Here is a 6,021-nt window from a genome sequence, read left to right as displayed (position 1 = left end):
GAAGCTCACCCAATAGGCGCCGAGATCTTCTGATTGATTAGCAGGAACGCCAATTGACGTTGCAGAGCGCGTCGGAGGCGGGACCAAAAGCGGATTTCAGCGCGAGTAGTGTTGTCGGGATAGGCTTCCGCCAGTCAGATCAGACCAGGAGGTCTCTAATAGAATTGATGGTTAACTGGCTATTGACTTGGCGCCCCCAAAAGCCAAAGCCATTAACAATTTTGATAAGTTCGCCTACGTTATATATTTTTCCTGTATGTATTCTCATGAATTCAGAGCTGATATGTAGTACTAACTCCAACTCATTGAATCCTTTGTTCATCTGTTTATTCATTATTTTATCCTTTGAGCGCCCACTGTGTACCAAGGACTCATCAAAAAACTCTTAGAACGGCCAAGACAGTAGAAAGGCTGACAGGAATGCAACGCCTGGAATGGGATGGACCTCGGAGTGCCTGGCCATGTCCAGGAGGCGCTTGGTTCATTCCATCTCTAGCACTGCAATGACCCATGGGCTGTGTGTGTGTGTGTGTGTGTGTGTGTGTGTGTGTGTGTGTAATCCCAGTACTCCAGGGGTGGAGACAGGAACATCAGAAATACCAGGTCTCCGCCTGGAATGAGCGATTAAGAGCATTGGCTATTCTTCCAGACGGCCTGGTTCAGTTCCCAGCGCTTACACGGTGACTTACAACTATCTAATTCTGATTCTAGGGAATTTGATACCCTCTTCTGGCCTCTGTGGATACTGCACATACGTGGTGCACATACACGCATGCAACCCAAACATCAAAAACAAAACAAAGCCGGGCGGTGGTGGCGCACGCCTTTAATCCCGGCATTTGGGAGGCAGAGGCAGGCAGATAGCTGTGAGTTCGAGGCCAGCCTGATCTGCAAAGTTAGTCCAGGACAGCCAAGGCTACACAGGGAAACCTTGTCTCGAAAAGCCAAAAAAAAAAAAACAAAAAACAAAAACAAAAAACAAAAACAACAACAACAACAAAAACAAAAACAAAACAAAACAAAACTCATGGTCATGTGGAGTTTAAGACCAGACTTTGCAACATTAGAGCATACCTCAAAAACAAAACAAAACATACCAAGGATTCTTTTTAAAATTTAATGAATATTTAAATATGTATTTGTGTTCTGCCTTCATGTATGTCTGCACCACATACATGCCTGGTGCTCATGAGAATAAATTCAGGAAAAGTGTGTAATGTATGCAATGTTATTAAAATTGTTATGCCTTTGGCTTTTGGGGGAGCAATGTCAATAGCCAATTAAACATAAATTCTATTAGAGACCTCCTAGGCTGATCCGACTGGTGGAAGACACTAGATACTCTATAATGGAGATTGTTGTAGTCCCCAGCAAAAGCAACAAATGTTTTTAACCCCTAGGCCATTTCTCCCAATCCCAAAAGTTTCCTGGTTTTTTAAAAAGATTTATTTATTTATTATTATGTATACAGTGCTCTGCTTGCATGTATTCCTGTAAGCCAGAAGAGGGCGCCATATCACATTACAGATGGTTATGAGCCACCATGTAGTTGCTGGGAATTGAACTTAGGACCTTTGGAGAGCAGGTGGTGCTCTTAACCACTGAGCCATCTCTCCAGTCCCTTTGCCCCCAAAAGATTCTTGTAAAGCTTGTAATGCAGTGTGATGTGCATTGGCAAGCAAGGCATGCTAACTTGCCTTCAGGGCAAGGGTTTTTTAGTTTAATGCTTGCTTATTATACATGAGACACTGGATTTAATGCCTGGCACAGCAAACAATAAAATAAAAATTAAAATAAAAATTCTGCCAGTCGTGGTGGTAATCCCAGCACTTGGGAGGCAGTGTCAAGTAATCTCTGTGAGTTCAAGGCCAGTCTATTCTACATAGCAAGTTCTAGGACAGCCAAGGCTACATAAAGAGACAGAATAAAAACTAATAAAATAAAATTAAATTAAAATCCTGCCTTGGAGAGAGGAGGAGATAGCCTATAAAAATAAAAAATGTCTTGGGGGATTTCATTGGTAGTGTCTTTCATTTCTCTTTCTTCTGCCTGGCAATGATCACTCTAACTCATGCTAGAGACAAAAATTCATTCCGTGTGAATTGTGGACCTATAAAGCCTTAGAAGATACCTTAGAAGAAAATATAGGTGCAGGAGTGGGGATGTGGCTCATAGTAGAGCAATTCCTAGTATTGCAAGGAGGGCACCGGTATTATAGACTGATGAAGATAGGGGAAAGGGATTGGACCTAAGCAAAGGACAAAGTAATTCCAGGTGTCAAAAACTGCTACAAAAGAACTTTTTAAGCCGGGTGGTGGTGGCGCACGCCTTTAATCCCAGCATTCGGGAGGCAGAGACAGGAGGATCGCTGTGAGTTCGAGGCCAGCCTGGTCTACAAAGTGAGTCCAGGACAGCCAAGGCTACACAGAGAAACCTTGTCTTGAAAAACCAAAAAAAAAAAAAAAAAAAAAAAGAACTTTTTAATTTTGCTTTTTCTCTCTGCAATGTTCAGAATTGAACCCAGGACTTGACACAAACTAGGGGGGCCCTCTACTGCTAAGCTATGTCCCCGGACTCCTAGCGTGAACATGTAGAAACGTTACTTTCCAACACTGGGGAGGCTGAGGCAGGAAGGGAGCGAGTTGAAAGGCCAATCTAGGCTACACAGCAAGGCCGCTTTAAAGAAGAAAAGAGGAGGAGGGGACAGAAGGAGAGAAGACAGCATAGCGCGGAAGGGGTGAGGAGGAAAACAGGCAGGAGAGGTAGGAGGAAAGGAGGAAACGAACTCAGGAAGAGAGATTAACACTGCTCCATAGACACAGCCAGCAGAGGAGCCTGGCCACAGCAGCAAGTCCAGCTTCAACATTATCATGGTCACCGTAGTGAAGTCCTGGCAGCGACTGTCACTGTGTGTCAGACAGTGCTCCATGTTCTGGTAAAGTTCCAGCACAGTCTGTGGTTTATTAATAGTATTGTAGGAACATCAGTTTTCTAGTTGGACTGTCTGTTTTTGTTTTTGTTTTTGTTTTTGTTTTTGTTTTTGTTTTGCGAGACAGAGTTTCTCTGTGTAGCCTTGGCTATCCTGGACTCACTTTGTAGACCAGGCTGGCCTCGAACTCACAGCGATCCGCCTGCCTCTGCCTCCCGAGTGCTGGGATTAAAGGCGTGCGCCACCACGCCCGGCTTATCTAGTTGGACTGTCATACTATGGTTTTCAGAAGCTGAAGAGATGTTTTTTATTTTATTTATTTATTTATTTATTTATTTATTTATTTATTTATTTATTGAGATAGGGTCTCTCTGAGTAGCCTTGGCTGTCCTGGACTCGATTTGTAGACGAGGCTGGCCTCGAACTCACAGAGATCCCGCCTACCTCTGCCTCCCGAGTTCTGGGATTAAAGGAGTGCGCCACCACGCCCAGCAATGGTTAACAGCACTTGTTGGTCTTGTATGAGACCTGCCTTTGGTTCCAAGGACCTATATAGCATTTCACTGTCAGCTGTAACTCTAGCTCCAAGCAATCCAACACACCCTTCTGGCCTCTCTACCTGCCTGCATGTGGCACACATATACACACTGGTACTCACACATATACACAAAATAAAAACCAAAAAAATTGTTGTTGTTGTTTCTTTCCTAGGCTGGCCTCAAACTCACATTGATCCACCTGCCCCTGCCTCCCGAGTGCTGGTATTAAAGGTATGTGCCATCATGCCCAGCTCAAATAAATCTTTTTTAAAGTGTTAAACTTTTTTATGTTATGTTTTGTTTTGTTTGAGACAAGATTCCTCTATGTAGCCCTGGCTGTCCTAGAACTTGCTATGTGATCAAACTGGCTTCGAATCCACCTGTCTTTGCCTTCAGTGAGCTGGTATCAAAGGTGTGTGCCACCACCACTGAGCAAAAGAAAAATTTCAAACCAAATGAAGAAGCCGGCCGTGGTAGCACATGCCGTTAATCCCAGCACTTGGGAGGCAGAGGCAGGTGAATCGCTGTGAGTTCGAGGCCAGCCTGGTCTACAGAGAGAGTCGAGGACAGCCAAGGCTACACAGAGAAACCCTCTCAAAAAATCAAAACAAAAAACAAAACAAACAAACAAACAAAAAAACCAACTGAAGAATGTGTAGAAACTCACCACAGAGCCGGCCGTGGTGGTGCACGCCTTTAATCCCAGCACTCGAGAGGCAGAGACAGGTGAATCACTGTGAGTTCGAGGCCAGCCTGGTCTACAGAGTTCAGGACAGCCAAGACTACACAGAGAAACCCTGTCTCAAAAAATCAAAACAACAACAACAACAACAAAACACAAACAAATAAACAAAAACCCCAGAAACTCACCATATTGTTTTCCATTTTGTTATTAATTTTAAGTCAATGGTTTAAAGCTGTATTTTTATTGCTATGCCAAGAAATTGTTTAACACAGATGCATATATGTACACACACACACACAATGTCTGCACAACCTTCTAAATCACATTACTGAGACAATTTCCATTCCATTCGTTTAAAGTGTACTACTCAGTGAGTTTTAGTATACCTGTTGGGTTATTACAATTATTTAGTTCTAGAACATTTTCATCATTCCAGAAAGAAATGTGACCATTAGAACTCCTCTCATTTTTTCCCTCAGTTTCAGGTTTCTGTCTTGGAGTTCACATGTTCAATATTTCATACAGATATTATTGAGCAGTGAGGGCTCTTGTGGATGGCTTCTTTTAGTCAGCATACCTTATTTAAGGTTCTCTTTTGTTTTTAACATGTATGTCATCTTTGAAGGATGTCTATTCAGAGACAGGGCATAATATAATATACCTGTACTATCAGCATTGGGGGACAGAGGCAGCTGAACTGCCAAGAGCTTTTTTTGTTGGTTTATTTGTTTGCTTGTATATTTGGTTTTTTTTTTTTCTTTTTAAAGATTTATTTATTTATTATGTATACAGTGCTCTGCCTGCATGTACACCTTCAGGCCAGAAGAGGGCATCACATCACACTACATTATAGATGGCTGTGAGCCACCATGTGGTTGCTGGGGATTGAACTCAGGACCTTTGGAAGAGCAGGTGGTGCTCTTACCCACTGAGCCATCTCTCCAGCCCTGGTTTTTTTTTTTTTCAATACAGGGTTTCTCTGTGTAGCCGTGGCTGTCCTGGACTCACTTTGGAGACCAGGCTGGCCTTGAACTCGCAGAGATCCACCTGCCTTTTCCTCCATCAGTGCTGGGATTACAGGTGTGTGCCCCCATGCCTGGTTCTTGCCAAGAGTTTTCAAAGAGGGATGTGAAAAGATGGCTCTTCCAGAGGATCTAGATTCGATTCTCAGCACCCGTGTGGCTGCTCACAACCATCTGTAACAATAGTTCCAGGGATCTGTGCACTGTCCTGGGTTTAATCCTTGGGGGGGAGGGGAATAAAAAAATGAAAGAAAATAGAGCCAGATGCAGTGGCATGTTGTAATGTGGCTATCTCTTTTTGGTGAGATTTTACCATTCTGCTCATGACGGAGACCAGCTGTGATGACTCACATAAAATCCTAATGATAAATCACAAGGCTCACCCCCTCCCCAAGGTTATGTAGGAGGTAAACATTTGCTGCTTGAAGTGGAAGAACTCTTTGGTGATGCTTTTTTTTTTTTCCTGAGCCATCTATGCTGGGGATGGAGTTCCTAGAAAACACAGCTGTCCAAGGTTACCCTTGCCCTTATCCGCAGTTCTGATAACATGAGGTCACCAAGTTAGCTTTGGACAGTATCCTTTCCTTGGTTTGTCGATGTCCTCTCTATTTGGAGTGGATAAACATAACAAAGAAAAAAGAGAAAGTTGGGCTGGCAGGTTGACTCCATGGATGATGGAGCTTTCCACCAAGGATGACTGACCCTGAGTTCCACACCTGTGACCCCGTATAGGAGGGAAAAACCAATTCCCTCAAGTTATCATCTGAACTCTACACACATGTGCGATGGTGCTCACAAACATGTGCTGTAGTGCTCACACGCATGTGCTGTTACTGTCCTCACACA

The sequence above is a fragment of the Acomys minous genome (assembly GCF_964271855.1).
Source record: "Acomys minous genome assembly, chromosome: 12".
NCBI lineage: Eukaryota > Metazoa > Chordata > Mammalia > Rodentia > Muridae > Acomys > Acomys minous.
This window is presented reverse-complemented; position numbering follows the sequence as displayed.